At 44.2% G+C, this 22,387-nt stretch overlaps 1 long non-coding RNA gene across 1 annotated transcript; it reads left to right on the top strand.

The window, feature by feature from the left end:
* The first annotated feature begins 20,192 nt into the window (after positions 1–20,192).
* On the top strand, positions 20,193–21,255 carry LOC146208998 (uncharacterized). Its single transcript, XR_014703418.1, has 2 exons — positions 20,193–20,642; positions 21,131–21,255. It is a non-coding gene; the product is annotated as an uncharacterized LOC146208998 (long non-coding RNA).
* Positions 21,256–22,387: the final 1,132 nt, after the last annotated feature.

Here is a 22,387-nt window from a genome sequence, read left to right as displayed (position 1 = left end):
TGTATGCGTCTCCCAACAATCGTCTCAATGCTTTTATTCAGTCCGCAAGTCACGAAATTTCAATACAGTGTCGTGAACAAAGACACATATCCACTGCTGGAAAGAGATCCCCTCCGGCACATCGATGCAAAACACCAGCCCGTTCTTCGCAAGGCCACTTTACCTGGAGATTCTTACCATTCTGTATTCTGATGTGTAATCACTGTCACAAATGGACGCACGTTAAGACACGCACCAGAGAAATCCCATGCAACTATGATATTGCGCACTCATGCACACGGCAACGCCAGCTGTACAAGAGAAGCGATATTGTCTGCTAAGAGCGAGCGTCTGCTAAGCGCAATCATCTACTGTGGGCTCAGGCTGATACGACTGTTTCTCTTTCGAGCGATAGATTTAGGGCAAACAAATATAAATATATATTACAAAACCTTTACACTGAATTTGTTTTGATTTTTTTCACGATGTTGATGAGTCAGCACAGCTCCATGCAGGTGCCTCAATTGATGAGTGGTGGCAGTCGTTGCTGACGGTGCCATACCTTTCTATAGGGCACTTCCGGAACACTTCACACTAACCATTATATTTTAGGCCCTGTAGATATGCTAACGAGTGCGCGGGAGATAAAATAGGCACAAATTAAGCCGTTTTATGTATGCGAACGTCTATTGATGGATGGGTCGTAAGTCGGAGTATGTGCGTCTAGGTTGTGTGTCTAAATGAGTCTTTGCACATGAGTTCAGTCAACACAGGCTTGTTTTAGTAAACTCGCAGGTTTGACAAAGTTTTTGAGAACTTGTGGTAACGCTCGTTCATTGCCCAGGTGAGTCAATATGGCATCGTACTCTGGGGACTTTAGGTGTACCCAGTATTTATTGTCACTGTATGGTCTTGATGCCAATGAAAACATTAGGCGATAAATCCTTTATTTAGCAGTGTAAACACTGACACAAGAGCCACCCAAAAAAGCATTCCTAGTTGCTCACATAATTTCTCTAGGAGGCTTGCCTGGATTCATTGATGTTCAGAGAAATTCGCTACCTTGTTCGTCACTATGGCCTTACCATACTCTTACTGGTACTGATGCACTCTTAAGTAGGTTCTCACAATTTCGGACATTGATGACGGAGGGAGTGAGGAAGCAAAGAAAGATAGGAGAGGAAGAGGGAGGCGATGGGACAGATGAAAAGTAAATGCCTGATCCCCTTCATGCGCCTTATTTTTAGCGCAGGTGTTTTATTAGTATTCTGCCTAGATACTACCGTCATATCGCCGCTCACCTCTTTATGGTGCTTCCCTTGGTTCGCCCGAAAACGTCGTTATTGCATAGGCCTCGATCATCAGTAATACCGGCACAATGTAAAAGCGGGCAGATAAAATCCGGGTTCTGGAAAACACTCAAAAAAGAAATAAGAGCAGCCAAGCAGAAGCGCGTAAATTATTTAGTCTCATTAGTGTGTAAGTGCACTTTCGGCGGCTTTGATTGCCTGAAAAAGCTGCTGAAAAAAAGAAAGACAAAAGCTGCCATGCCGAGGGAAAGATAACGTAGCACCCTGTTGTTGTGCTCAGAAAATATTTCTCTTGACGACGCCGAGAAATATGCACTTAATGTCTGTACCTTCCCATGAGGAACAACAAGCTTGCGTGACTAGCCACCACGCCGCACCTCCGCTTCTCCGTGTTCCTGCTCAGCATTTAACATCTGGCTGGGAAAACTTGTGGCGCCCTGTTTGCTGACCGGCCGAATAGGCCTTATGAAAGCCGAACGATGCATGAGGAGATTGTTTTGTGGGCGACAGGACTTGTAACCGGAGTTTAGATAGGAGGACTGAGGAAAAAAACGCCAGAAACTTAAGAAAAAATACGGTGCTTTTTTATTTTGTTTGTTTGGAGCCAAGGCATGAATAAACTGAAAGAAAAAATTTCAGTATTATGCACGAAACATGAAAATTTTAATAATCTTTGACTGATGACTGCTTTTGAATAGGAAAGAAAGCTTAGAAGGTCGTCGACCACTATTTTTAATTGCTGTTACTTGGTTTTGATTGCACAACTAGAGCGTAAATGTGAATTTCCATGGTAAACTCTTAGTCGACTGAAACACTTAGGTAGGCCGAAATTCTACATTTTTGGTTTTCATCTTACGCTGAATATCGAAGTGTGAACTTAAAAAAATGTTGTCTTGTTCCGCTTATTTGTATTTCAAATACGGGTAAGAGAGAAGCTAGCTGGGTCGTAGTCTAATCGACGAAATGTTTTGCTCGGGCGCCAATGTCAGTGCATCAGCGGCGGCATCTGTCGATCAGCCCACCAACCGACGATGTAGCAGCGGGCCGACGTTGTGCATCGCTGCGTTGTTAATAGTAGGTCATGTTGCTTCGCTTAGGAGTTACTAGTAATCACTGACATTATTCCCAGCTTTCTGGGTCATTGATTATAGCTCTGACGATGGGTTCGATAGGAAGAAAGAGTGCTTATTGACTCCTAGTTGCTGAAAAAAAAAAGTATGTCAGGGGTTTATTGTGTCCAGTATTTCGCTATAGGTGACCTTAAAGAAAATGCCCGTTACATAGTTTTAAATCCTCACACTTTAGTGTCCTAAAAAGTTTAGGAATAGAATATAAAAAAATTTTAATCCATGCAAAATGAAGTGGAAGAAAAAAGAAATGAAACTAAACTTGCTCAAATTGGAAAAATCTCGTGAGAAGGGAACACAAAAAAATCACCAATGATTCTTGCCATATGTCATTGATTAATTAATATAAGCGATGATATGTAATTTGTTCAGGAAACTTTATAAGAAACTAAACACACAGGCAATTCACGTGGTTGACTAGAAGAAATACTGAGCATTTTGGGGCACATGCTTGAATGAGAAAAAAGCCGCAAACCTTTATTAATCAGGAATAGACAAGTGAAAATGTAGTTTGCATGAAAGAACAATATTGTAGCATAAAAAAGCTGGAGTGCAATACCGTTTTCGCATGGTTGACTTGGAGGTTAATAAGTAAATGTTTAGTTGCACAGAAATGTTCGCACAATAAAAAAATGCGAAGATAAGAATAAACATGTATAAAAACAGAAGAGAAATACAAAAACGCGTCCCGTACATTCGGTCGCGCGTTTCATAACACAAGAAATTGCACTAAATTACAAAAAAGTCATTTGAAACGCAATTACCTGGCCGCACTTTCTTCCCACATGATTGATTGACAAAACAAGAATACTTCTGACACCATAATTTCCGGTGGACTATACATGCATAAAAGCTGACATCTTGCGGTATGTGGACTATATATGTGTGGGGAACACAGGTTATTTGATTTTTCACATCGTTTGCCACAGCCGGAGAAGCCCATAGATGACTATGAAAAAGAAAGGAAACGTTCCCCGATTGGGTGTCGTGGATGCCATGGGGGCATGTTTCCGTGCTAATTAAATAGCAGAGCGAAATCCACTCTGATATGGAATCAACTTCGATATGCAAGCGAATGCGGTCGCGGTAGCTCAGAGCAGCGGCTTTCCTGTGCTTATGTTTGAAAGCATATGCGCACAACTTAATTATTAAAAAAAATGCAGGGAAGAATAAATGTACATGTAAAACCATACCTGGCCCGGTTGCAATGGCTCTGAAAAGCTGAACAGCCTTCTGGGCTGCGTTCAGACCCGAGTAAAGAATTTTAACAGATACTAGGACTGAAAGAAATGCACTCAAAGAAAAAGAATACTTTCTTTGCGTTTTGGTGAGAAAGCTTCCTTTCTAATTGCATACTGCAAGCACACAAACTGAACAAAGCCTATTAACGACTGAAGTTCTTCACTACTGGTTATACGGTGGCTGCGGACTATCTAAGCAAAAGTAGCTAATTTGAGTCAGAATTTGCCCCTGTGAAGTAGACCGGGTGCAGATTATTATCAACAATTAGGGCCATTTCACTAGATAAAGTAAGTTGCAGCAGAAAAATGTACGAGGCAAAAAAAAAAAGCGCCCGGGAAAAGGAGGCACGGAAACGAGGCTTGAGCTATGTTCACTTGCACTACTTCAACTCACTTCTGCGGTCATTTCCGGCGCTGCTCATCATTCCAGAGACTTTATTCTGTAATCTTTATTCTGCTTCTTTGCTCACTCTTCAGCTTCTTCTCCTGCCTTTTCATGAACCCCAAAAGCTCGTGACAAGAGAAAGAAACATTTTCCGAAAATTCTAATATATCCGACAAAAACTTTTTTCTGGCGTTTAAATGTTTAGCACAATTTACACACCTTAACTGGAGTGTGTTGGTAAACTCAAGAGACGAGTCTGTATGCTTCTAGACAAATGACAAATGACGTAAGCTTAACCCTGCTCTACCTAGTTAGATGAAGCGAAAGGGTCGCTTAACTTCGTGTTTGCTTTGGCTAGGCTTGAGCTTAGAGATGGACAGTCATACTACTGTAGTGAATAAATTGCAGGGACTATAGAGTAAAGGACGCCTTGACCTACAAGAGGGAACAAGTGACGCTGTTTCTACCTCCAAAGGTCAAACACTAAAGGTCAAGGTGAAAGCAGAAAGGTCCAGGTGAAACGGTAAAGGTCAAGTGGGAGTACACCATAGCTGGTATCATGGTTAAGTTCTATAGGCGCACTGTGACATCAGGCTAGTGGAAGGTCGAGCAGCCTCTCAGGCTGACATTGGCTGATAGGTAGGGTAGTAAAGCTTTCGCTTCACAATTGAGCTTTCAGATTTATAGTGATTTGGTTTGGTTTGTGGGGCTTACTAGCTTTCCAAAGTGACTCAGGCTATGAGAGTTGCCATAATGGAGGGCTCCCGAAATTATGATTACCTGGGGTACTGTATACGTGCGCTGACAACGAAAAGCACACGGTGCTGTTAGGATCGGGTTTCTAGCCGCGATTCCCGCCTCTCCTTCAACGACCGATGACTAGAGTCGAGCTAGTGCCGGCGAGCGCCTGACCGGACAAGCAAACCGGAAAAAAGGTTGCCTCAATGACGCAGGCGCCACAAGCGCGAGTTCTCTCCGCCCTGGCACCGCAACCAATCCGCGGTGAAGCCCAGCGTGATCGCTGTTGGACCTCTAGGGCCACCGCCGATTCCTGCTTCTGGAGGTGACCGTTCAAACACCAACGGCTCTCCGGGCCTATAAAACAATGCTCTCGAACATTGCTCAATCGAGACCATCATGAGTGTTATCGCTTGCAGTGCTGGTCACACGGTGTGAACGTGCCGGAATCTCCCTGGCCGTCACTGTGCGAAGACTGTCCCTTGAAGCCAGTACCGCGCGGCCCCGGTGCGATATTTTTGTGCCTTTTATACCATGCCTGTAAATACTCCACAAATTCACCTTTCTTTCACCTTATCTTCTGGACTCGGAGCCTTAATACTCGGACACGGTCCAAAATTGTTACAGTGGTTTATAAGTCTACGGGGAAAAGTTTTCAGAACTTTTATGAAAGATATATAGTGAATGGAGCAACATTTGAGACTATAGCGCAACAAGTGTAAATTCTGTGGAAAAATACTACGCTTTGAATTTAAGGGTATAACCCAATATTTCTAACAGCTTCCGTCTGCGGATGCTCGTACGAATTTCAGAACTTTAGTATTATAATAATTTTCGATACCTTAATTTGTTGGTTTAGTATATATCGCACGTATTCTTTCGGATACCGCCGTACGCTACCGCGTTATGCAAAAGATCACCCGATGATATTGTCGCAGAAGCTAGTAAAACTGGGTAGGCAGGTTTACTTGCACCTACGCAAAAGCACCGGCAAAAAATGACACGGAACCGACTGGCGGGCGAGCACCGAGAGTGAAGAAGACGAGCGCGTGCCAGTCTCCCGAGCTCGCCATATGGCGGCGCCAGTAAAATAACATTGCGGCATTGCCCCTCCCAGTGGAAAAGGCATCGTCCCGATGACGAATGACGCGGTCGAGCAGAGCCGTAGCCGGCGAGGATGCGCCGTTCACATATAGCAGTCACAGGAAGCAAAAAAAAAAAGACACATGTAGCTTGACCTAGCGTTAGTAGAAGGGCTTCATCCTAGCGAGATGCACGACTTCTGATTGTGCTTGCCGTCGGGATGAGCGAAGAGCTCCTTGCGGAATCACTTCGTAGGTGACGTCGCTGAGCTTGTGCTGTACGTCGTAAATGCCGAAGTAGCGGCGCAGAAGCTACTCGGAGTGACCCCGCTGGTGAACAGGTGTCCACACCCAAACCTGGTTGCCAGGGTTGTAAATTACCTCTCTGTGACAAAGGTTACAACGTCGAGCATCTTTAGCTTGCTGTGTCCGGACTGTCAGTCTAGCGAGCTGGCGAGCAGGCTCAGCAGGCTGCACGAATAGGTCAGTACCGGCAATCGATGAGTGGGCAACATCTGTCAGTAGAATTGCGTCCAGCATGGTGACAGCTACGCGACCGTATACACCAAACAAAACGGTGTGAAGCAGGTCGTTTCCTCGACTGCAGTGTTATACGCAAATGTTGCATACGGTAGTATCTGGTCCCATTTCTTATGGTCTTCGTCGGCGTACTAGAAGATAATTATTTATTTAGCAGTGTAAAGATTGGCACAATATCTCTATCTCCCCGCTTTAAGTAACCACTGAGAAATTGCCAGCATGGCCTAAGAGTTATGCGCCTTACTAATTGACCGACGGTCTCGCAAGTATTGGATGTAAAAGAACAAGGAGAAAAACAAATTTTTTTTTCTGAAATATTAACAAAGTTTGAAAACTATCAATTATTTGTAATAATCAAGGAGTGTAGCAGCATTAAAACAGCAAACAGTCGTTTTATTGCGTCCAGCATGGTGACAGCTACGTGACCGTACACCAAACAAAACGGTGTGAAGCAGGTCGTTTCCTCGACTGCAGTGTTATACGCAAATGTTGCATACGGTAGTATCTGGTCCCATTTTTTATGGTCTTCGTCGACGTACTAGAAGATAATTATTTATTTAGCAGTGTAAAGATTGGCACAATATTTCTATCTCCCCGCTTTAAGTAACCACTGAGAAATTGCCAGCATGGCCTAAGAGTTATGCGCCTTACTAATTGACCGACGGTCTCGCAAGTATTGGATGTAAAAGAACAAGGAGAAAAACAAATTTTTTTTTCTGAAATATTAACAAAGTTTGAAAACTATCAATTATTTGTAATAATCAAGGAGTGTAGCAGCATTAAAACAGCAAACAGTCGTTTTATTGCGTCCAGCATGGTGACAGCTACATGACCGTACACCAAACAAAACGGTGTGAAGCAGGTCGTTTCCTCGACTGCAGTGTTATACGCAAATGTTGCATACGGTAGTATCTGGTCCCATTTTTTATGGTCTTCGTCGACGTACTAGAAGATAATTATTTATTTAGCAGTGTAAAGATTGGCACAATATCTCTATCTCCCCGCTTTAAGTAACCACTGAGAAATTGCCAGCATGGCCTAAGAGTTATGCGCCTTACTAATTGACCGACGGTCTCGCAAGTAGTGGATGTAAAAGAACAAGGAGAAAAACAAATTTTTTTTCTGAAATATTAAAAAGTTTGAAAACTATCAATTATTTGTAATAATAAAGGAGTGTAGCAGCATTAAAACAGCAAATGTTGCTCGTGCAAATGTCACGCAGAGTTTAGAAGATTATAAAGAGACAAATGACACGTTGGTTCGTTATAGAAGAGAACTGCCATGGGTTCTGCAGCCTCCATTATTGCGTGTCAGAAGAAGTCGTTAAATTTAGTCTGTGTGCACATCTAGAGCAGGCATACACCCACGGGACGTAGACCACAGAACCTGTTTTCATTCATTCCAACATACTGCTTAAATTGTCTAGTTTGATGAGTGTTGCAGAAAATGACTAGAGTAGCAATTCGTAGTAGTGCGGGTAGACAAAGTTCTGCGTTTGTTTCCGTGTCTCCTTTTCCTTAGCCCACTCTTTTTTTTTCCGCCTCATATATATTTCACTTGTGATCTGTTTTTTCACCTAAAATCGTATGCGGAGGTAAATCTATATCTGAAATGTTCTCTGCAATCAATCATGTGACAGTAAGGTCTGGCCATGTTTCTGTTTTCGCCTTCCTAGTACTAGCCTAGTCTTTCCACATTTATATCCGAATGTGCTTTTTTTATTCCTGTGAGTTATCTTGTACTGTTTCAGTTTATCTCATTTTTCTTTACATCAACACGGAACTATATCTGCATGCAACAATTCATTATGTTCATCGTTGATTTTATATTGCTTATATTTGCTCATGCTTTTATTTTTCTCATGCAAATGTTAGCACGATGTTCAAAGTTTGCCGCATTTATCTCCAAATAAGTTATGCGTAAATAAGTATCAGACGTTTATGAATTTTAAGCTATACTCTAGTCCTTCAGTATCAAGGGCTCCTTTTTTCCTTTATCAAATCTTGATATATTAATGTTTACCGTTTTTCTCGTTAGTACAGTAAGCCTTCTGAAAGAAAAAAAACCCGCTGTTTTGCGTATGTTTTCAATTTGTTCTAGTGAATACAATCACTCACGTGAACTGTCAGTTCTGTTCATTTTCCTATAAAGTTTGGTAGACAGAATAAAGTTTATTGCATATTTATTTAGATCAATTACATACCAAGGCGCTCTAGTACTGGCTATGTGTTTGTACTCGCTTCTTCCTAGATTGTTCTAATCAGTTCATATTGAGTTTCAGACCTTTTTCTTGCAGTTCAATTTGTATGCATTCAAATTTTATCATGTTGTTTTTAAAGGGGTTGGGACACAAAAGTGTTGATGATTTATAAGCATGTAATTGAATTTATCTGTACGTGACGTCATGTACAGCCAAAATCTGGACACAACAAACTTTTTACATATATATATTAATTCAGTTTTAAAAAGTCGTTGAATACTTTTTGGCCCGATCGAGAAGCATCGTTAGCACCATTAATTCTAATTTAACGATGTATGAAGCTCGTAAGTGTATCAGTGAATACTGGTGGCGTCACATCACAGCAACGTGACGTACTATCAACGGCGCAACTACGCGCGAGAAATGACAGTTGCTGCATTGGTGATCGATGGGCTGATGGACAGGCTAATCGGCTGATTGGCTGGTGGATCGGCATTAGCGCGCGAACGAAACATTCTCACTAATGAGACTACAATCTGACTAGATTTTCTCTGTAATTTATTGGAAATGCAAAGAAGTAAATCGAGACTAGATTTCATATGCTCGTGCTTCGCCACTCAGTGGAAGAGGGAAGAACAAACAAATGCAGCATTTCGGCATCTGAAATTGTTTTTATAGGCTAAGCATTTATCACGAACGTTCTGAAGCACGCCAAATTTGTGCAACTAAAACTAAATAACAGAAAATAAATTATATTCTGTCTGCAGCATCTTCAGTGCTCTTTTCTACTTAGAAGCAGCCATCGATCAATTAGCGCAAATGTTCTTATTTTCTTAAGGGAATCATTTTTCTTTTTTCAGTTTTTTATGCCTCGGGAAAGCTTAGTTGTGGTTGAACTCTCGTTAAACCTAGTTGAATTGCGGTAGCAATGACGGAAGCTTCGTTTGCCTACTATATATTTCCCTATCACGCCCTATCAGTGTAAGGTGCTACATTATTGGGGAATCTTAAGCTCGTCTTTTATGAGTATGACGCGGGAGCGTAAGCTACCAGCTCACAGATAAATGAGAAGGGTTCAATGCTGCTGAACCGAATGTGGAGCGAAAGCATTAGCTGCCCGTGACCGAGCGTTCTCCTTCTTCTTCTTCTGTTTCTTCTTTATTCTGCTTCTTCCTTCTTGTTCTTCTTCTTCTTCCTCTTTTCTTCTTCTTCTTTTCCTTCTTCTTATTTTTCTTCTTCTTCGCGGCTGTCGGAAAGAGATGATGCGCCCAGGATCCAAAAAGCAGGGCCGGAGCAGCGGCAGGCTGCCCTTTCCAGCTGGGAACAGGAAATCCTGATTTGGCATTTCGAACTGGCCAGTAGGCCAGAAAAGGCCGCGGAGATCCTGGAATGTGGACCCAACTACAGGAGCTCTAACGTACTTTTTGGAGTATATAAATTTCGATCTCTCTTTCTCTCTCTTTGGATTACTTGGATAACATTACTTGGATAAGATTACTTGGATAACATTTAGAAAATGACCACATTTTAAGAAGTTTTTATTAAACATCCACTGAGTGAAACGAACTTCCTATGTTTTCCGCCGGAAGTTGTGCTTATGAAACGAATAATTTTGCAGATAATTAACCTCCGCCTTGAAATGAATAACGCTATAGCAACTATGGCTGCCTGCTGCCTGATACCATTGCAATTCCTCTTTTGTATGAATGCCACTGCTGCACGGTTAATCGCTAATTTCTGATTTCATGCGTGTAGTATAGAAAACGTAGTCCTTGGTATACAGGAAGATTGTACTATATTACATGAACGACCAACAGACATGGATATTACCAAGGTTTACGAGGATGAATTCGTCCAATGGCAATGTGTCTAACCCGGAATATAATTGTTCTGAAAGTCTGGATTCTATTTAATCTCGCACCCCCATTTCAAAAATAAATTCTTAATTGGTAGCGCAAAACAACGCGTCATTTTATTCTGATCTCATGACGTCAAATAATTTACGGACCAGTCATTGTTGGTATACGTCACCAGCTAACAATCACCTACTAAAGACGTGTTCACATTTCTTTGCTCACAAATACAACGTTGTTTTTCTGACAAGCGGCTGCTTTGATGCTATCGGGTAAAACAAGTTCATTGAGGGTACTGACACTTCATGTAGCTCGTAATGATCGCTGTAAGCGGATGTCTTGAGCAGTTGCTCGGCACCCGCCCCAAAAGCGCTTCACTACTTTGAATTTAATTCGCCGTATCGACTCTGCAGTCTGGAATAACACGTCATGGAGATTTTTTTTGCAGTGCTTGGGGATTGGTTCGTGGCTATACTTCGTGCAAACACTTTCGCGGTAAGAAATCGCACCGTATTCGCATACAATTATTCTTAAACTACTGTCGAAATTCTGAAGAAAGTGCTTTGGACTACAAGAGAATCTGCAGAATACTTAAGGTTTCTAGTCATCGCCTCGTTGCTTTCAGTGCTAGCTCGCAAGCAGCCCTTGAATGAAGCTGCATTCTGGCTTCTGAAACACAACGCGTTGACACATGCGGCGGGGCCTAATTAAATTGAGGGATGGTATAGAAGGAATAAGCCTACTTAAGACTGTCTTTCAGCTTCCTCAAGTTTATAGACGCGGCAGCGGTAACGGCGTGTCAGCGTCTTTCCTGCAGCCGACAAGTAAACACCAAGTAAGCATCTCAGTTTGTTTCGAGCCTATCCCACCTCACGCCTCATGGTTGTGCAACGCAGTAAACAGGTCTGAATTCTGCCCTGCTTAGAATGCTTCCAAGTCAGCTCGAATGTGATCGAATTCGGTCTATTGAACAAAAAGTAAGTTAGCGGGAGTCCTTCGAGGAAGATCTTTTACATAAGAACCTTGATTCCAAGCAACGCCCCTTAACAAGGCCTCCACAAGCGCCGAGTTGTTTTGCAAGACTGAGCGGTTTTCTAAAGCTTTTCTTCTCGAGGTCGACGAAAGAAGCGCTTCCTTAAAGCAAACGTAAGATAAGGGTTGTCGTATTTACTTGGCAAGTGGCGTCTGGAACTTACATAATCGGGCATCGAGCCCATTTTAGGAAAGGAAGTGTTCGCAGAATGAATGGGCGGGAATATACAAGGATCCCCATTACGCATCCGAAAAGGAAACGTGTCATGCGTCGACTGCCGGACAGATTTACTCCTTTCCTGCATCCTAAAATGTTTGGTTTTTGCACTAACTGCTTTCCTCCTGGGAAGAAGGAACCAATTCATCAATGTATATTATTGTAGGGTTATATATTTGTAGCCAACATATGTCCGGTCTGATTTGGATTACTTTTCTGAGTTTTTATGTAGTTTATTCGAAGCAAGTTTCCCCCCTGTATATATATATACCAGTTCACGTTTTCCTTATCCGGCTACACAAGTAAATCAACTTCTGCATTCCGGTACATTCCTTCTGTGATAACGGACTCCGCAATATTTTTACCGAAGTCATTCTCTATTGCTCGGAAAAACGAATAGAGGCTTCTCTCGCAAGAAGTCCCTTAATATGTTTGTGCAAGGACGCGCATATGAGCTTGCACTCAGTAAATTTTAGGAGAACCTCATAATGCCGTACTCGTCACGCTCGCAAAAACCAATTAGCGGCCCTTGTCACGTTCTCGGAGAAATTGCAGTCTGCACAAAAAAGGCTGCCAGCTACAGTTAGCTTCCTTCTATAGTTTGCAATAATGTGAATAACAAGCAGCAACAGATAAAATGAAACGACACCTCACAAATCACACAAAGCACATAAGTTCTCCTCTGGTATTTACCGGGTTAAGTGGAGAAATATGGGAGAGGCCTTTGCCCCCAAGTGGGTATAATCAGGCTGATGATGATGATGATGTTAATTGAAAACGAGTAAAAGCAAAATAGCTCATATTCGTATATCATTGTTACCTGATATTCTAATAAACGATATAACGACATTGCGCCATGTCGTCAAGAATGAAAATCACAGAGCGTTTCGGTGCCTTCAGCGAGCGAGTTCATATCAGTTTAGAGGTTCGCAGATGATTACCAATACTGCTATACGTTGCAAGACACGCGCCGATAATTTTTGCTGAATAACAACAGGCAGTGCGCACTAATCTGATCTACGCTTTGCGTCTTTTCTTTTCTCAGCACTCACTATAAAAGCAGCGACATTCCTCCTAGACACCCTCCAGAACACATGCTACTCTCCGGCAGCCCCCACACCGCTACCCCCGTATGCAGGGCAGCCCAATTCGACACTTGACACAGAGTTCACGAAGACGCAAGTCAGAGCAGCCCTCCTTAGTCTCCGAACAAACTCCGCAACTAGTCTGGACCAAATCACAAACACCATGCTTCGTAATCTGGAAGACGAGTCGATCACCAACATTACGGTCTACTTTAACCAGTGTTGTGTGGAGGGTGTCCTCCTGCAGTCCTGGCGTCATGCGAAGGTTATATTTATATCCAAACCTAACAAACCACTTACACTCAAAAAACTTCGTCCGATTTCGTTACCTCTTGCCTCGGGAAGCTCTTCGAACATGTTGTGTTAGCAAGACTTACAACACATATGCCAGACAACATTATATATCCGCACAGCATGGTGGGATTCCGACCCTATCTGTCCGCACAGGACTGCATGCTGCAACTCACCCACGATGTTTTTGACCCACTTCTTCCTTTTCACACCAAGGCAGTCTTAGCTTTGGATCTTTCCAAAGCTTTTGATAGCATCGAACATAAGGCGATCATGACTGCCCTATCCACACTGATTGTAGGTGCGCGAACGTTCACTTATATTCGAGCATTCCTCACTGACCGCGCGGCTGAGGTACACTTCGCCCTCTTTCTTCCTCCTCCTACACGCTTAAATTTCGGCACCCCGCAAGGATCCGTCCTCTCCCTCTTTTTGTTTAACGTCACCCTAATGCCCTCGCCCGAAAACTGTAAGACATCCCGCATCTGAAACACATCCTCTATGCCGACATCACGCTGTGGACCGCTCCCGGCAGTGATGGCGAAATAGAAGACATCTTACAGGAAGCAGCCACCCAGACCCAAAATTATGCAAGGAGTATCGGACTGTCTTGCTCCCCAGATAAGTCCGAACTGATGCTCATCCGCCCAAAGAGCCGCCATTCCCCCCACTCCCCTATTACTATTCAACTGAAGGGGAGCCCAGTATCGCAGGTTGAAACCCTCCGCGTATTGGGCCTACACATCCACAGAAATGGTACAATCACCACCCCCTAAAGAAACTTAGGCAGGTTGTAGGTGCGATATTGCACCTCATTCGCAGAGTTTCGGGCCACCATAGGAGCATGAAGGAGAGCGACCTTTGTCCTCAGCCGTGTGCTTTACACTACTCCTTACCTGCAACTGTCCAAACATGTCATAGACGGTTCGGATGCCTTGATCCGCAAGGCACATCAAGTCGCACTTGCCCTTCCCCTTAACGCACCCACAGACAGATTGCTATGCCTGGGTCTACACAAGATTGGGGAGCTAGTGGATGCCCACCGTCAGGCCCAATACATCAGACTCACGCAAACATCCACTGGACGGTATATCCTAGACTCCCTTGGAATCAGGATACTGGCTAACGTCCCAACGCCATCCCTCGACACATCCACCAAGGACTACTTATCAAGCCACTCCCGAAAAATATGTATCCATCCTACCATGATCAACGCCGCAGAGCCCGTGGACAGGCGCTACACCGATATCATGGCGGTGAGTCGGACGCCGTATGGGTAGACTCTGTATACACGGGTGATGAAGCGACCACAGCCGTGGCGGATTCCTCCTCATATCCTCTCATCACATTACCTCTCGCCCCAGACACCTCCCCAGAATCTACAGAGGAACTGCCGTTGCGTTAGCCATAACCAGCACGGAAGCCCACTACATTTTAACTGATTCAAAAATAGCAATTCTAATATTTTCACGAGGCCGAGTCCATGTCCCTGCTTTTAGCGTACTGAACTCGCCCGATGCACCCCAGTACCGCCTTGTGGAGCTGATATGGGTGCCTCTGAACTTCGGGAATCCCGGAAACGAGGCTGCAACCTTTTAGCTCAAAGGTCTTTAAACCGAACTCAGGTGGCCTCTAATCCGGGATTAACGAAAGAGCGCATGCATGCGTTCAGCGAGCTGACGCAGGCCTACAGAGCCTCGCGCCAGATCTAGCCCCCCCCCCCCCCCTCCCTAGACATTAAACACGCAACATTATGGCGCAGACTGCAAACACGCACTATTTCTTCACCGTTTCCCACTACCGTCCCTCCTTCCACACTCCTTTTTGTACCCTTTGCCCAGAACCCTTTGCCTCTTCCCTTCACATTCTCTCCCTCTTCCAGCCAGACCCTCCCTCGCGCTGCCTAGAGCAAATGAAAACCTGGGAGGACTGGGAAACCCTGCTGCGTTCGGAGGACCCGACCGTCATCGCCACCGGCCGAGCTGCCAGTGTTGTGATCGTGAGGGACATAAACACTTCAATTTTAGTGGGGTCGTATGCGGGACCCAGGGGCCTGTGCGCCCTAAATTCCTACGTGTAATAACAGTTTTCTCTCTCTCTCAGGCGGTTCCTGGGTCGCAATGAACTGCGCGCGGTGTTGCAACTAGTACCGCAAAAGAGTAATGACTTGATGTTTGCAGCGAATCTGTAAGGTGTCATTGTGAAACGAGTAAAATGCTTGCGCTCGATGCGCCTTTGACACGGCAACACATCTTCATTGTACACACTGTCTCGCGATGATTTCGCATCTCTCCACCTCTTGTTGCACTGGCACACTTCCTCGGGCTGCCTATAGGTCCAGTGCACTTCTCCATATCCCATCTCCCATCCACCAGGACAAGACAACGCCAACTAAACAGTGCAGGTAATGAATGGGCAACCACTGATGTCATGTTTCCACCACTAGTACGAGTAAGTTATTTCACAACGTTACGTTTCAATTACATTTTCCTTGGCAAGGACGTCAATCAGTACGAAATGTACATCAGGCAGGGTAGCAATTGGTGAAGTAGACAGACTAAATATCGTTCCACGTGTATAGTTCTAGTTGAGAACGAAGTTTATAAACGTTGCTCCTAAACATGTAAAACTCCAAAATGTTGTATTGATAAGTGGAATTTATGTGGGATGTAATTAAACAGTCAGACAAGGCCTACCTGCTAATAGCACTACCCCCGGCGCTGCTGACCAATCAGGCTGTCTGTTGTGTGAAACTCACTATGCTATACCAATTCTTCGCATACCTGATACCTAGTTTTCTTTTCCTAGGCTGTAAGCGCGCTCATAAAACTCGTCTGGCGTGTCGGATAGGTACTCGTTGTACTTAATCATCAGGCAGCTCCAGTGTCGGGCTATCAGTGCTAGGGCCAACGCACATATTTACGCGTGAAAGACGTGTCATGAACGTGTTTCTGCCACCAGCAGCCTGGCGTCTTCTTTCAGCTTATTCACAGGAATAGCGAGCTGTAGCAAATGACAAAATGTTTTATCGCAGAACTTTATGCCATTTCAGAGGCAACAGACTTTTAGCAACGGCTGAACCTAATACAGTATCGGTAATTGCCTTCAATTAAAAATTGTATCGAACTTATATTGATGTTGATTACAGAAGCGAGATAGAAATCAGAAAAAAAAGGTTCGCACAGGCATACACAGATTTTGTCAGTCTTGTAGCAGCCGAGAAAGATTTTGTTTTCGCCACATGGGGTGTCCCTTGTTAGGTATTCCCAGCATTTAAAATTTTATAATTAAACGTAAGATAGAATCTCATTTTCACGTAGACCTCCGATGGCCCGGAAGTCACCAGCTTCTAGAGGATCCCCAATACCTGGCTTAGAAGCAACCCAAACGAAGCTGTAAACTTTTGGCAAAGGCCGTACATGCACGGCCGCCCGATGAAAGCGTATCAGGTACGGCCTGGTGCGTCGCGCTGCCATCAATGAGTGAGCGAGTCCTTAACAATTTTAAAGTTGCGCTCGTTGTTTGCATTGAGGGCTGCACTCTTTGCGGATACGTCACCGCACAGCCGCGTTATTTGCTTCTTAACTTGACGCGGTCGCCTCGTGTTTGCGTGCTCAACTCAAGTTTTATTGCGTGGCCATGTGTGAGCACGTTCCCGTGGAGACGGAAAGCGCTGCCATTTGCGGTCGCTTAGGGAGTTTTGTTTGCGTGCTTCTACAGGCGGCGCTTCGCACAGCTTCCATGCTCCGCTCTGCGACACAAATGCGAGAAAAAAAGCTCAACATAAGATATCACAATTTATCTGTAAAATTGACCGCTGGGAAGCACGAGTGGAAAATATTTCACAATGGCTCTGTGTGGTCGTCACGGATATTTTCAGATGTACAAAGTCCAAGGCCTCAACTAAGTTGTAGATCGCAAGATATTACCTAGATTTTACCTCATAAACGCAATTCTGTTTTCACCACAACACTTGTCAGAAAGTCAGTACTAGAAATTATAGGATGCTAGCTTGAGATCGCCCTTTCTTAGAGGTTGCTCACAGTAAGTCACATTTATTATTTGATAGGCCTGGCAATTGTGAATAGGTTGACATAATAAAATTTGGTCCTGAGTCTCCACGCAGTATGAGTAAACGGTATAAAAATGACACGCACGAAATTCATGACATTGTGTTGCAAAAGGTTATGCATTAGGGTACCCTCGTGCCACAACAGCTTGTAGTTTTTGCATGCCGTGCGACATTTCAATCTTACGAACTACTTTGTCCGAATGCACATCACTGTATTGCGTGCACTCCAATCGAGCGTCCTTGAACTACCGTCGCATTTATTTTCTTGTAGAGATTGCAACATACATCCTTGCAAGCCAAAAGCTGTTCGCACGCACTAGACCATAAATGACAGCATGCATGAGTTCAAGCAGCCAATTTGTGTGAAACGGCACTCTTAAATGCTTACAAGAACAATGATCCGACCGCGACGGCGCCTCAAGATAAGCATAGCTGGCGCAGCTTCAGCGCGTGGTTGTCCTTGACAAGTGGCGCCACGGTGGTGGCGATGGGAATTACGCACTTTCCACCAGTCTCGGGGGCCTCAGCAGGCCGTACCTCTTGCGCTTCATTCGGGGGGCCGTGGTACAAGTGATCGAGGCACCTTCACCGAGAAGGCAGATGAAGACCCAGAATACTTTGAAGCAGGAAGGTTTTGTCTCCACAGTGTTCACTGTTTGGCTAGTTGGCTGTCAGACGCTATAAAAAGATATTAGTTCTTGCAGTACAAACAAGAAAGTTAAAAGCGCAGTCTTGGAACTAAAATCCTCTTATGTCTTCAACTGCTGTCATTTGCAGCATCGCCGAATAGTGTTTTTTTTTTCTACCAACCAGCCAGGCACTGTGAAACATATTAGCGACCAATAAAATACAAGTGAGAGAACTGGTCATTCTAACTAGCCCACAGAATAAAAAAGAAAATTGCAGACCGAAATCAAGGCTAGAGTATCTCTTTAAAAGAAGATCAGAGCCTTCACGTTGAAGGAAACTTTTGTTCTCGAGATCGAGAATAAAGTCACGTGATCGACTCCAGTTTAGTTTAATACATTATAAATGTGATGAACGAAATGTTTTTCGCTGGATCCCTTATAATATATACAGTGAGCAGTCATTCGATATCCCGTAATGAAAAGATGGCGCAAGTTTAAATGTGCATACTGTCACGCGAAGCTAAGCTATGGCTATGGGAATAGTTCGTAGGACATAACAAATGAGTCTTTTCTTGCTCTCAAGTTCTGTCAGAAACCTAGTTTAGAGAAAGAGAGCGCAATGTTTAGTTAGTCGGTTAAATCTGTACGCATCTTAGCGAAACGGACAATACCTAAAAGGTATTTGTAAGCGGGTGGAACAAAGTCATACTATGCGAAGCATTGAGGTGGCCTCTAGTCTACGAAATGCCGTAAATGGTAGGAACATATTTCAACTGAACATTTGCAATATTCCTACGAAAACGACGAAATGGGCGGGCAGAGGCGTAGAGCAGAGTTTGCGCCAAGCCCGCTGGCCATTCAAGCATATTTTACTGTCATATCATCAAGTCGTTCTGTTTCTGTTGTGTCGATGTGTTTCATCGCTTGCCATGCAAGTAGGTAACATTTTGGTGCAGAGGCTGTGTATGTATTAGTTCTTTCTGTGCTGAAGCGGAGCCTTCAGCTCGTATTGGTCGCCGGCTGTGTCCACATAGACTCTGATTATCCGGACCTGTCCAGCTCACCGTATACCCTTACAAAAATGAGTTTTGAAACTCTATTGTTGGACTATTGACCGCCTTTTGAATTTATTGAATTTCGATAGACATTCAACCCCAGCTGAGTGCAATCTTTACAGGGCCCACAGAATTTTCATTGTGTTCTACCCAATAGACTTTTTGTGCTATTTTTTCTATGTGCTTTTTGTTGTCAGTTTTCAACGTTCACGAACAATTAGCGTGTACTGTTCAAGCTGACCCATGTTTTTAAGTAGTTTTAGGCACAAATGATAAGAACATGATGTGACAATTTCGTTATGAATTTTTGGTCTCACTTGTAATCAACTATTGGCCACATTCTGCAAAGGGAAATATAAGAGCAGCATGCAGTTGCGTGCTCGTTCATGTTATATAAAAGTACATATTAACGGTGCACACTTAGCTCAAGCTTCGCAACACAGTGAAAATATGCCCTAAAAACTTCATGATGGCAAAGCCTCCACTAATAATGCAAATACATCGTTGAATGTCAGTCAGAATCCGTAATGAATCAGCTTCTGTATGTCGCAGAAGGTAACTTTAGTGGTAGGACATATTTTATATTTATCATAAAACAAGTTCAGTGAGTCATCATACTAACAAACAGGATCCTAGATTGAACCTACCATGTAGGGCAGGACAAAGCTTTTTTAAACCAGTTGCAAAGTTCACTATATATATGCTTCAGGGTCTGACATTCTGCCCAAGCTAAAGGTATTTTTGCCCGTAGCTTTTGCCGCAAAATGAGGTGCAGTCTGTATTGGAATCCTGTATGTCTTTGGAGAATTTAACTGTTATTTTTTTTCTTTTCCTTCCTTTCTTAAAGTGGACACCATGCTAAAATGAAGTCACTTTAAACATTGAGGGGTTCTAATAATGACGGATTGATCCCACGCATACTATAGAGTTAACACGCATAGCAAAAACATTCGCGTATGAAATAAAAAGAAAAAAAAAGTCGGATTACACGCGTCTTCTATCCGCGACTCGTCTTTTCAAAGAAGCATTCGGCCACTGCCTTGCTACTGTCCACACCCATCTTTCCCCCGTGCCGCGAACGGCGCCAGCATGTCCGGAGGGTCGAGAGTTACTTCCTGTCGGCTGGGGGGAAAAAGGGGGAGGGGGGGAGGGGTTGCTCCCTCTGGGTCTCTGCTCTCTGCCTTCTCCGTGGTTTGTCTTCACGGAGATGACCTTGGCTGCAGCATAGCTCGCGCAGCAGGGGCGGCGGCTCCCCCTTTTCACCGAAGCTGTTCTTCCGCGCCCTGTTTTCTTTGCACGCGGACGCGGGTACGCTGAGTGCGGCGATGTGCCAGTTCATCTGGCGTTTTCCCGCCACCGTGGTCGCATCTTGCACTGTGAGCGAAGCACCGTATGTAGGTTTTTCGCTGGTGATTATCACGAAGATCGTTTTGTTCAAATTTGAGCGCGAACGTACGCATTTAAGTCTTCGGAGGAATCCGCTCTTGGGTGGCAGCTTCTGCGCAAGGAGGACGTGTTTAAGAAGTTCAACAGTCGCAGGCGTTTTGGATTCTGGGCGAAAAGCCGGCACGGGCGGAGGGAGCGTCTGCACTTTGGTGAGAGTTTTACTTTTTCCTATTCGTGTTTGTGCCAGTCTTGTACAGTGTGTGCTACAAGGGGAAGCGAGCATGTAAATATTTCTAGCAGGCAAGCCAGCCTCGTCGGAAAAAAAGGAGGGAGAGAGAGAGAACCAGGCTTGTCTCTAACGCGGACGCTGGGGCCGATGGAACGCCAGTTGGGATGGCGACATTTTCTTTCTTTTACAAGGTGACCGTTTTTGACGGATTGTTCGGCACAGTGCTGTACTCTTTCGATACGCTACTCGCGCTGAGACGGACACATTATCGAGATCATAATATGCCTCTGTCACACATTGTGGATTATTGAATCTGTGCAGCTCCACCATTTTTGCAGTGTTTGTTTTTGTTTCCACTCATTTTGGTGCCTATAGTTGGTAATTCTGCTTCAAGTTTTCTGGGTAGTAATGCTTGTGACTTGCACTTTGCTATTTATATTCACAATAGGATCTTTGACGGCAGCATATATTGTTTATCAGGGAGAAATGAACGATGTGGCAGTGCTGCCGAGCTGTGGAAGCGGCGGTCGATGCCGTCTAAGCAGTGAAAGACAGTGACAACTCATTTTAGACAAGAAATTTCTTGAGCTATGACGTGGAGCAGCGCACAAATGCCTTTCCTCTATTTTTAAGTTAGTATATACCGCAACTTAATTATGATTTATATTGTTTATTTCAGCATCACATGCGAGGAGTTCCCGGACGTATCAGCGTTTTACGCAAAGAATAGCCTGGCGTCATACCTTGCATATGAATTGAAATAAAGCAAATAAACAGCCCAGCTCATGTTATGGGTTCACCAAAGATGCATATTTTTTCTTTCTCATTAACGCGCATTTTTTATTCTGTGTTCCCTTTCCGCTGCGGATTAACAGAAAATGCTGCGTGATCAACGGTTAGCCGGGAGCAGGCACGAGGTGGTTTACATTAATGCAAAAGTAGAACAGCACATATCCTTGCTGCGGTCAGTCAACACATTCTATGTTCTGCTCGATCAATCAACAATTTAGTCAGTTAAGTGTAGGTTAATGAGTGAGTAAGTATAATGGGGCTTAAAAGATCAAGATCTGTTTTGTTCTTTTATGCCTCACTATGCTTATCATTAACCAGCACTGATTAGACAGGATTGTTGATTGGTCGGGCAGAACATAGAATGTGGTGACTTATCGCAGCTAGGAGATGTACTGTACTACTTTTGCATTAATGAAAATCACCCCGTGTCTGCTCCTGGCAAACCGATGGTCGTGTACTATTTTCTGTTGTTCAGGAGTGGAAAGGTAGCAGAAAATCAAAAAGCGTCACTTGCAGAGTTTCTGAAGCATTTGAGCCTGAAATCAACAGAATTTCAGTTGCGCGAATTCCAAAAGCGCTCTTAAGAAACACATGGGCCACTATTTCATAAGCGCTCAACAAGAGGTCAACACTGCATCATCCAAGATGTTGCCGATTATCAACAGACTTTCAACAGCGTGTATTGACACAACGCTTTCGAATTTCTATAGAAACCCTACATGCATTTTTGTAAGGGTAACTCGAAATGGCAAGCCGCTCTCCTCAGCTCCGTCGACAGCCCTGACTACACAACACAACGACAGCCTGTAAACCAGACCCGAACCGACCAATTCGGCGACGAAGTAAACCTATCACCACAAAAGCCAAGACAGCAGTCCCGCCCAAGCCATCTGCCGTGTCTATGTGCCTTGTCCCTCGGCAAACGGGGAGCGCAGGACCTGATGCTGCGAGTTACCAGCATTCCTCACACCTTCCCACTCAAGGCGGCAGCAAGGGTTTCATCTTCTCTTCCTCCGCCTGTTTTCACCGTCGCGTCATGCATCGGATTTCGAGCAACCGATAAGAGTCGCTTGGTGGGCCCGGGTCATTTTATGAACCCGACGAAGCGGGCAATGACGCGGAGCCTAGTGGAGCGCTCGCGCCA

The sequence above is a fragment of the Amblyomma maculatum genome, chromosome 1 (assembly GCF_055883805.1).
Source record: "Amblyomma maculatum isolate TAMU_Amacu chromosome 1, ASM5588380v1, whole genome shotgun sequence".
Lineage (NCBI taxonomy): Eukaryota > Metazoa > Arthropoda > Arachnida > Ixodida > Ixodidae > Amblyomma > Amblyomma maculatum.
The sequence above is the reverse complement of the archived record's forward strand: the minus strand, read 5'-3'. Positions and strand labels throughout refer to the sequence as shown.